This window comes from Dromiciops gliroides, chromosome 3, assembly GCF_019393635.1.
Source record: "Dromiciops gliroides isolate mDroGli1 chromosome 3, mDroGli1.pri, whole genome shotgun sequence".
In the NCBI taxonomy this organism is placed as follows: Eukaryota; Metazoa; Chordata; class Mammalia; order Microbiotheria; family Microbiotheriidae; genus Dromiciops; species Dromiciops gliroides.
In genome coordinates, this window is record NC_057863.1 from 500,742,666 (window position 1) to 500,754,267 (window position 11,602).

General features: G+C 39.0%; 1 pseudogene; it reads left to right on the forward strand.

Moving 5' to 3' along the window:
* Positions 1–10,612: 10,612 nt before the first annotated feature.
* Positions 10,613–11,371, forward strand: LOC122751724 (annotated as a pseudogene).
* Positions 11,372–11,602: the final 231 nt, after the last annotated feature.

Genomic DNA, 11,602 nt, shown 5'->3' on the forward strand with positions numbered 1-11,602 from the left:
ATTCTAAGGATTATAGAATTTAAAGCTAACTGGGACCATAAAGACCTGATGACTTGATAGATCAATAAAAGGAGGCCATGTTGGAAAGCTTTTCCCTCAAATTGAGCCAAAGTCAGAGAGATGATGGAATGGAGGAACACACCTTCAGAAATAGCCAATATGTTGATTGGTTTTGCTTGAATATATTTATTTATTACGAGGAAGGACCTCAATTTGTAGAGACTTAGGATAGGGAATGACGAGTTAGTCGAGAGTAATGAGACGTAAAAAGAAAAAGAAAGAATATTTAAACCCCCCCCAAAAAAAATACACAGAAGAAAACAAAAAGATATTCAGGAAGGAAGGAAAGGAAAGAAGAAAGGAATAATGGAAAGAAGAAAGGAAGGAAGCATTTATTAAGTGCCTACTATGTGGCAGGCACCCAAGTGATTTACAAATATTAATTCATTTGAGAAAGGGACCCTGAATTGTTATTACCACTTAAAATTAAATATATACTTAAAATAAATTATAAAAAAAGTTCATTTTCATGTAAAATTCTCTTTTCTAAATTTCTTTGTATATTGGGTTGCTTGTTTTTGTTAATTCACTAAAAATTAATAGAGGGGGGCAGCTAGATGGCGCAGTGGATAGAGCACTGGCCCTGGAGTCAGGAGTACCTGAGTTCAAATCCAGCCTCAGACACTTAACACTTACTGGCTGTGTGACCCTGGGCAAGTCACTTAACCCCAATTGCCTCACAAAAACAAAAACAAAAACAAAAAAATTAATAGAGGGGGAAGCTAGGTGCCACAGTGGATAAAATGCCGGCCCTGGATTCAGGAGGATCTGAGTTCTAATCAGGCCTCAGACACTTGACACTTACTAGCTGTGTGACCCCGGGCAAGTCACTTAACCCTCATTGCCCTGCAAAAAAACAAAGAAAAAAAAACAAAACCAAAAAAATAATACACAATTGATCCACAATTTGACTTCTGTGGTTTGCTACCTCTTGATTCTAGTTTTGTTCTCTAGGTTCAATTAGATCAAGTCTAATTTTTCTTTCACAGGACAACGTTTCAAATAGTTTAAGAATAAAATCAACCCTCACTCTACCACCCCCAACACACACACACCTTACCTCACCAACTCTTCTGTTTTCCAGACTAAAAATCCTCAGAATCTTTAGTTGAAAATTTGTTATGCAGATGAAGAAACTGAGGCCCATGGTAGTCCACTGGATCATAGGTTTGGAGTTGAAAAGGACCTTGAAGGTCATCTAATCCAATCCCCTCATTTTACAAAGGAGGAAACTAAAGCCCAGAAAGGTTTGCTCAAGGTAGACTAGCCCACCTGGGATCGAGTCAAGGTTCTCTGACATCAAATACATCACTCCTTCTATAGCACAATGCCCTTAATTAAATAATTTGCCCAAGCATATATAGCTAGTTAGTAGCAGCCACATCTAAGACCCATGTCTCCTGACTCCAAGACCAACTGTAACATTAACACAATGAAAATCCCAAACGGCTTGGAAACATTTGATGCTCTTGTAGCCGTTTGCCCCCTGTTGTTTTTGGATTTAGTTACAAATCCATTCCTGACCCTTGTTGAAAAGGGTCACTTAAAGGGAGTAAGGGAAGATGGAGCTAAAGAAGGCTGGTCATGACCTGATCAGTCCACGGTTACTCAGTTACCCCAGGACAAAACCTTTTACAAGGCCCATAAGCAGAAGTTGAGGGAAAGTGGGAGCCAGGGGGAAAAGACCCAAGGAATGGCATCTGGGAGGGCCATTATTAGTTCAAAGATTATTTTAAGTCACAGTGACACATGCTAAGCACATAAACTTTGCCAAGCAGCAGGAAGAAACAGCCACCAAAATGTATGCCTAAATAAGGAAAGGGAAGCCAAAGACCCCCTTTCCCTCATTGACAATCCTAATTCGAGAGGGGCTAGGTGGAAACCTATTAATTTGTGAAAAAGTTATTCAAAATGAGTCTCTAGAAAGAAAAATGGCAGAAAATCTGTAGGAAAACAAAACAGGCCGGAATCAAATTTTTAAAAATGGCAGAGGGAGGTATTTAGAGATGGAGCTGAGGAAGGCATAGAGTTCAAAGTGGCCACAGGAACTGAGTTGAAATCTGTCCATGACTTTGCTAACCACAGATTCAGGAGAAGCCCTGAGGGCCCTTTAATGAAGTTAGAGTTGTTATGACCTCAGCTTTTGCATCTTTACATCTCCTCTGAAATGTATAAGTTCCTGGGGACCCCCTTGTGGCAATACTGACTCAGAAGAAAACTCATCTTCTTGTGTATCATATACCACTTCCTGTATGGCTTGCTCCCTGGGTTTTCCCTAGAAGGCTCTCTTTCATGGGCTGGTTTTGAAGAGCATAAGGAAAACTGCTAGGATCCCAAACTGAGGGACTCTGGCTGAGTGATCCAACTGAAAGCTCAACACAATGGGGATGGGAGATGGAAACCCTGACACAGGGAACTGACTTTTCCATAATCCTTTTCTTGCATCGTTTGTATATATTGCTATATGTATTTATACACCCACAAATTGTCTTTACCATCTTCCGATAAGCCCAAATCTGATGCCTCATTGATTGTTCCTTGGAAGGTTCACAGAATAACCAATTTAAAGCAGGAAAGAATGTTAGGTATGGATTGGTTCAATGCCTTCATTTTACAGATGAAAAAATTAAGGCTCAGAAATAGTGAACTGTATACTCTACCAAACCTGAAATACTCTCCCTCCTAACCCCCTTCTCTTAGAGTCCATGGCTTCCTTTAGGATATAGCTCAGGGGTTATCTCCTCCAGGAGGTATTTTCCATCTTTCTGGTTGCTAACGCCTTCCCCTATAAATCTACCTTCTATCTATTCTGTACTCATCTTTCACATACTCATGTATTTATATGGTTTCTCTACAACTGGATTGTAAGCTCCTTGAAGGCAGGGACTATTTTGGATTTTTAGTTGAATCCCCTGTGCTTTATACAGTACTTGGCACACATGAATTTAATAAACATTTGTTAGTTGATTAGAGTACAAGCCTTGTCACGTCCTATCAGTCTAGAAAGACCTTAGTTGCAGGCCCAGCAATGGATCGTAGGTCTATTGTGTGGGAATCTGCCTTGCTAAATTTGTATCAGCAGAAGGTTGGCCACCAAGTTATGATTTTATTTTTCTTGACCACAACAACACATTGTGACTGTCCACTAAAGCGTGAAGGACTTGTGGTCTGTTGGTTCAGATGTCCATACTTAGGATGTCTTTTGAAGTGTTGAAGTATAACCTACGTCATAGCCACCTGAAAGAATTGCTTCAGATAACTGCTGCCAATTTCTGAGTAAAAAGGAAGGAGTTCATCAGTTAAAGGCCCTCAATGGGGTGTCCCTACTTCTAAAAATACATCACAGGCTCATCAGGGACAAGGGACAAAACACAGAGCTAAAAATCAGATAGTGTAAGAGAACTGTAACTGGCCAAGGAAAGGGATTAAAAGAAAACAAATATTTAGGATTTCATTTTGACTATTCCTCTGTCTCTAGTATGTAGTATCCAAACCACATCAGAAAGGTTAACTTTGATTTTATGACTTATAGCATAGACATTTGGATTTAAATTTTGTTTTTCTCTAAACCCTTTCTAACTTCCTTATTATTGTGGAGCGTACCACCATCCTTCCGATTACCCAGATTTGCAACCTAGGAGTTATCTTCAACTATTCACTCTCTCTCCCTACAAATCCTATTTGTTGCCAAATCCTGTCATTTCTACCTTCATAACATCTTTCTTATGTACCCCTCCCTTTCCTCTGAAACACACACACACACACACACTCTCTCTCTCTCTCTCTCTCTCTCTCTCTCTCTCTCTCCCCCCTCCCCTCTCCTAAATTCCCACCCTTTTCAGTACAAGCTCTCATCACCTCATGCTAAGACTATCACAATAACCTGCTGGTTGGTTGCCCTGCTGAAAGTCTAGCTCCACTCCAATCCATCCTTTATTCAGTTGTCAAATGGATCTTCCTCAAGAATAGGTCTGGTCATGTCATTCCTGCCCCCCCTTCCCCCCCACACACTTTACCTCTCCATTTAATAAACTCTAGTGGTCTCTGTAATAAAATATAAAAGCCTTTATTTTTTGTCTTTTAAAGCCCTTCATAACCTGATCCCTTCCTACCTCTCCAGACTTCTTATACCTTATACCTTTCTGTGTCTACTCTGTGATCTAGTTAGTTAACATTGGCCTCCATGTTATTCCTCACATAAGATCCTCTATCTCTGACTCAATTTTTACTGGCCTTCACCCATGCCTGGAACTCTCTTCTTCTTTATCTCTGTCTCCTATCTTCCCTGGCTTCTTTCAAATCTCACTTTCTACATGAAGTCTTTCCCTGTCCTCCTTAATTTGAATGCTCTCCAAGACTATCCCCAATTTATTCTGTTTATATCTTATTTGTAAATAGTTGTTTGCCTGTTGTCTCCCTCACTAGACATTGAGCTCCTTGAGAGCTTCTTGAGAATAGAGATTATAGTTTACCTCAGTGCTATCTTACCTTAGTACAGTGCCTTACACTTAGCAGGTGCTTAGGAAATACTGATTGACTGACAGATACTTATTAGCTATGTGACTGTGAAAAAGTTTTCATCTGGATCAGAGGGGGAAACCTTGAAGCAAAGGGAACTAATTAGGAGATCATTGCAATAATTTAAATTAGAGGTTATAAGAGCCTGAACTAAGGTAGTTCCTATATAAGTAGAGAGAAGGGATCTGATACAAGTAATGTTGTGTAGGTAGAAACAGCAAGACTTAGCAACTGGTTGAATATGTGGTATAAAGAAGAGTGAGGAGTTGAGGATAATGTTGAGATTACAAGCCTAAGGATACTGGAAGAATTATGGTGCCATCTGTAGAAATAAAGCAGTTTGAAAGAGGAGAGGAATTGACAGGTAGAGGCAATGGGGAGCAGATAACAATTTTGATTTTGGAAATGTTGAGTTTGAAATGTCTCCAGGACATCTACTTTGAAATATCCAATAAGAAGCTGATAATGTAGGCCTGAGCTTGAAAATGAACATATACAGGACAGCTAGATGGCTCAGTGGATAGAGCACCGGCCCTGGAGTCAGGAGTACCTGAGTTCAAATACGGCCTCAGACACTTAATACTTAACTAGCTATGTGACCCTGGGCAAGTCACTTAACCCCAACTGCCTCACTAAAAAAAAAAAAATGAACATATACATAGAGCAGTCATCATATAGAAGAGAATTAATTTTTTTTTTTGCAGGGCAATGAGGGTCAAGTGACTTGCCCAGGGTCACACAGCTAGTAAGTGTCAAGTGCTTGAGGCCAGATTTGAACTCAAGTCCTCCTGAATCTAGGGCTGGTGCTTTATCCACTACACCACCTAGCTGCCCCCTAAGCTATTGATTTTTTTTTTTTGAGAATTAAATTTGTGTCACCATATGAGGTTTCCATGAGAAGCAATATAGAGAAATAAGAGAAAGTCTAGGAAAGAACCCTGCAGGACACTGACTTTTCAAGGCAAATGATTAATCAATCAATCAATCAATCAAAAAAGATTTATTAATGTGCTTGACATTGTGCTAAGTACTGGGTATACAAAAAGAGGTAAAAGAGTCCCTGACATCAAGGAGCTTACAACCTAATGAGGGAAACAACATGCAAACAAATATATACAAAACAAGTTTTATATATAGAATAAATAGGAAACATTTAAAAGAGGGGCAGACACTAGTATTAAGAGGAGTTGGGGAAGGCTTCCAGCAAAAGATGGGATGTCAATGATGTGCCAGCAAAGCGGATATAGACTAAGTGATCAGCAGGCAGAAAGAAAACCAGGAGAGAATAGTGTCACCAAAACCTAGAATGAGGAGGAGAAGATGTAATTAAAATTTTCTTTTGAACTTAATAACTAAATAAACCATTGCATACACACAATAGAACAAAAAAAAAGAGGGTGTTATGGATGAATCTCTATTATATACAGCTTGCTTTCTCTCTCTCTCTCTCTTTTTTAACTATATTTATTTTGGTGTTTCAAGGAGGGATAAGATATATAATAATGAGCACCTGAAGTCTAGGTATGGAAACAGGAGGTTGCTTTACTGAAGTACAAACTCTACATAGCCCAAGTAGCAGCACAAGGATATTGTATATGAAGAGCACCCCAAAATGTTCTTGCTCTTCAGAGAAGATTCACTTGGTGAACCCAAGTGGAAGTGGCCCAAATAGATATATAGGGATTCTCTCAGGTCTAAGAAATCTACTAGCAGAGAGGAACATGGCCCTTAGTAGATCCTTCCATATCAGATGATAACTTACCTGAAGGCACCTGAATCTGAGGTCATCTCCCTTGAATAATTTCTTTATTGCTTTGTGTCAGCAGCCTGGTGCCATTTCATAGCCTAACTAAATTCCTGGTCTACTTCAAGTGATTACATGTCTTTTATGGGAAGGACACTGTAGAGTCATGATACTACTAGTGTCAGGTAAGAGATAGGCTTGAATCAAAGCTCCCACACTTAATGCATTATCTGTGTGATCCTGGGCAAGAGACATTTAACCTTTCTGAGTCTCATTTTCCTTATCCAGAAACATTTAGCTTAGAGGGTTGTATGGAGGAAAGTGTTAAAATTCACATATGAAAAAAAAAATCAAAAGATCGTTCCTGTAAAAATTCTATAAACATAAGTGGGTTGGAGGGAAAGGGGTAGAAGGAAGGCAGAAAAGGAGGGGGGAAGAAAGGAGGGAGGAAGGGAAAGGAGAAAGGGAAAGAAGGAGGGAGGGAGGGGAGGGGGTGGAGAGAAGAAGAGAGAGACAAAAGGAAGAAAGGAAAGGAAGAGGGAAGGAAGAAAAAAGAAAGGAAAAGGACCAGTATTGGCGTAGAGGGTTCAAATCATGACTCTTTCACTCACTTAGGTAACCCTGGCCAAGACACTTAACCCCTCTGGGTTTGAGAAGGTTTGACTAGATGATCTATAAGTACCGTCTAGCTCTAAATCTAAGATGCTATGAGATAGGAGTATAATTTTTATTATCCCCATTTTACAGATGAAGAAACTCAAGCTTATAAAAGTAAAGCTGAATGACCAAAGGTATACAAAATAATACAGTCCCATACAAGGGACAGAGAAATGATTAAAGTCCGGGTCTTTTGACTTCAATGATATAACCAGGTTGTAGTTGAATATCCTAGTTGTACTCTCTAGATCTGGGTATGTTTGGAGACAAAGTAGAAAGTGGAGAGAGAAAAAAATGGATGAACACTGGATTGGGAGCATTCTTCTGTATTCTCAAGTAAATCAACAAACATCTCTAATATTTAGATTCCTTATTGCTAAATGAAGACATTAGACTCTATGCCTATCATTGTCTCTTCTAAAATTAAAGAACTGATTCTATGAGTGACTTGGGGTTGATTGTGGGCCATGGGGAGGCGGGGGATAGCTGAGATGAGGAAGAGGAAAATAAATCCAATTTACTCTTTATTTTTTTAACCTCACTTCAGTGTCTTGGTTAGATTTATTTAAAAACTGCTCCTGAGAAGAACAGAGCCATATGCATCCAATGAGGTAGCCTGACTATTTAAAGAACCCCAAATCCATTTAAAGAGGCCTGGTTGGCTATGGTTGCTTAGAGAAATTGCCAAGTTTCAAGGAACCAAATTTAAACCATAAGAAAGCAAAAAGGCTATTTCCATTGAGACCCTGAACTGCTAAGTGGTATTAAGAGACTTGTGCTGGCAAAGTTGAGGAAAGAATGACTGTTTACATAAAGAGTGTGGGGATTAATTGCATTGGGACTTCTTTCTAAACCAATATTTAGTCTAACACACTTCACTCTGTCAGTTCCTCTGTCCACATGCTTTGCTGTTCAATTGCTAATGCCCTGGTTTGTACTGAGGCCATCAGGACAAAAGCTGGGATTTCTATATAATAAAGAAAATCAGGGAGAAGGAAGAGATTAACTGAAAGAGATAAGTGTGTATATTTTTGGAGGTCAGTGGGTCCCAGAAAGCACAACCTCATTCTTTCTTTTCTTTTTCTTTTTTATTCTTTCATATTTTAGGTGTATTGTTGGGAATCTTAAACTAATACAACAAAAAATAGGAAGTCCTTTCTCGCTTCTAATGACAAATGGTCTGAAGAGTTTGAATGGAACTTCTATTGTAGGGTATGTTTCCATATATCCCCAGACAGCTAATTCAATTCTCAGTGTTACTTTCTCACGCAGATGCCAATTTTATTGACAACTTCAATGTACAAAGGTAGGAAGAACATGGGATTGTAACTCAGTTTTCAAGTCTTGACTTCTTACTTATGTGACCTTGGCAAGTCACTCAATTTCTCATGAGTAAAATGAAATGGCAGACTAGATGATTTAAAAAAGTCCCTTTTAAATCTAAGGTCCTACAGTATCATAGATTTAGTCAGAAAGACACTAGCAGTCATTGAATCCAAACTTCTCATTTTATGGATGAGGAAAATGAGGCCCAAAGGCATTAAGTGACTTATTTAAATAAGAGTCTGGAGGGTGGGGTTTGAACACAGGTCACCCTGACCCCAGATTCTACACTCTATCTTCTATACTACTTGATCTCTATATTCTACCTTTCCCTCTATTCTATTCATACTTGATAGTCACATGGCTATTTTCCTCTGGTGATCTCAAAGTGGGCTTCCAGTTAGCTAGAAAAAAATAGTCATGTGTACAAATCACTTTTAATCTAAAGTAAAATGTGGTAGGCACACAAAAGAGGTAAAAGCAAAGACTTTCCTTCCAAAAGAAGGAAAGATTACTTTTACCTAAGGAGATCAGGCAAGCACTCATGAAAGAACTGGAATATAATTTTTAAAAATGAAGAATGGGGAGTATTTCAGTAGGTATACATAGGGCAAGGTTATAGACTTGTCTGGGGAAAAGTAAATAATTTGATTGATAGGAGACCAGAATGTGTTAGGGGAGTAGCATGAGAAAGAAATGGAAAGCTAGGTTAGGATCAGATTTTACAAGCCCTCGAGAACCAAGCTAAGGAGTTTTGCCTTTCCTGGTGGGCAGTCAGAAGCCAGCTAGGCAGCTGGTACAGGCAGAAGGCAGCTAGGTGATGTAGTGGATAGAGTGCTGGGCCTGGAGTCAAGAAGACTCATTTTCCTGAATTCAAATCTGGCCTCAGACACTTACTAGCTGTATGCCCCTGGCAAATCACTTAACCCTGTTTTCCTCAGTTTCCTCATCTGTACAATGAGTGAGAGAAGGAAATAGCAAATCACTCCAGCATGTTTGACAAGAAAACCCCAAATGGGGTCATGAAGAAACAGAAATGACTGGAAAACACATGAACAGAAACCATTAAAAGTTTCTGGGTAGCAAAGTGATATGATCAGAGTGTTCATTAGAAAGATAAATACAGCACAATAGATGGAAGTGGGGCAAGTAGAGTGACTGAGAGAATGTTTAAGAGACTATTGCAGTCTTCTAGGTGAGAGGTAATAAGAGCCTAAACTAACAATCATGTGGGAGTGGAGAGAAGGGAATGAATGTGAGAGGTATTTCAGACATAGAATAGATAATGCTTGGTGGATAATTAAATGCACAGGAGAGGGAGTGAGAAGAATCAAAGATGACAATGCAATTTCTAGGCTGGGTATTTAAAAACAGTGGTTCCATTAAGAGAAATAAGGAGGGCAGCTAGGTGGCGCAGTGGATAGAGCATTGGCCCTGGAGTCAGGAGTACCTGAGTTCAAATCCAGCCTCAGACACTTCACATTTACTAGCTGTGTGGCTCTGGGCAAGTCACTTAACCCCAATAGCCTCACCAAAAAAAAAAAAAAAAGAGAGAAATAAGGAAGTCAGGGGCAAGAACAGGTTGGAAGGAATATGATGGGTTTCATTGTGGATATGGTAAGTTTAAGTTGCTAACAGATTCTCCAGAGAGAGGTAAATACAAGTTTGGACTTCAGGGAGAAATAGATTTGAAATCATTCACAAAAAAGGGACAATTAAAGCTTTGGAAGAAGGAAAGATCTCTGTGGAAGAATGAAGAGATGAAGATAGAAGATGAAGAAGAAAGGATCACTATATTTAAAAGACAGGAAGGAGAGGAGGAAAAACCAAATGAAACAGGAATAGTTTGAGAGATAGGAAGAGAATTAGGGAAGGACAATGAAGCAAGGGGAAGAATTATGAGAAAAAGAGAGGCAAACAATAGTGTCAAACGAAGAGGACTGAAAAAAGGGCCATTCAGTTAGGTTGTTAGGGTGTTAGTAATTGCCTCAAGAATATACTTTCAGTAGAGTGGTGTGTGTATAAACTGGCTTGCAGGGATTAAGTTTGATGTGATGAAGTGGTGGGAAAGTGAAGGCAATGAAGGTATACCACTATCTCTAGACTCTTGATAATGAATGAATGAGTGGGAAGAAAGCAATGGAATGTTGGAGAGAGTGGATGGGGTTAGACTGGACATTTGAGAAGAGTGGAAATGATCTGGTGAAAATTATTTGGGAAAGTTAATAGGAATCAATAAAAAATTAATAAGGCTTTTTGGCATCCTCCCTTCTCAGTCCAGGAGGCCCCATGGGAGTTGCCCATATCACCATGGTTGAGTCCCCACAGGTATTCCAGGACCTTACTGATGAAACCACCCTGAATTTCTGCTCTTACTCACATGGCAGGACACCAACGATTTCATATTGCAATGAAAAATGCTAAGAATAAAGAATCCCAAAAGTCACTGGATTTCTATGTTAGGGTTTCTGGAATGACACTAATCCAAAAGTATGATTTTCTCATTATGAAGTTTTCATTCTATTTCTTGGCCTTTGAGGACAAAATGCCATCCCAAAAGATGAAAGTGAAAGAATAGCTAGGAAGGGTTATTTTTCAATCATGTCTGACTCTTCATGACCCCTTTTTGGGGTTTTCTTGGCAAAGAAACTGGAGTGATTTGCCATTTCTTTTCTAATTCATTTTACAAATGAGGAAACTGAGCTAAATAGGGTCAAGTGACTTTCTCAGGATGACACAGCCAGTAAGTATCTGAAGCTAGATTTGAACTTAGGTCTTCCTGACTTCTGGTCTAGTTCTATCAACTTAGCTGAGTTAATACACAACCAGGACACTGAAAATGATGAGAGCCAGGCTTAACTCAATGGAAATTCAGACTCTCTGGGATTTGGATTCATAGGAATTGCTGTTCCTGATGTATACGGCATTTGTAAAAGATTTAAGGACTCAGGAGTAAAATTTTTGAAGAAACATGATGAAAACAAAATAAAAAGACTGACATTTATTCAAACTCCTGATGGCTACTGGATTGAAAGTCTGAATCCTAATCACATGATAACCCTCACTTAGTTTTGCCAGAACAATATAGATTTGAGCATTTTTTAGTAGGCATTTTGAAAATAAGGAGCAATATGATTCAAGGGTGCTAGACTAAAGAAAAATGCAGTATTTATTTATGTTGTCCTCCCCACTTGAGATTTGTTCTTCAGTTCTATTCATGACCCATTTTGGCTAGATTTTACATTTGTTGTTCATGTTTTAAAGCAATGTGTCTCTTTCCACTAACTGAAATATTGTAGT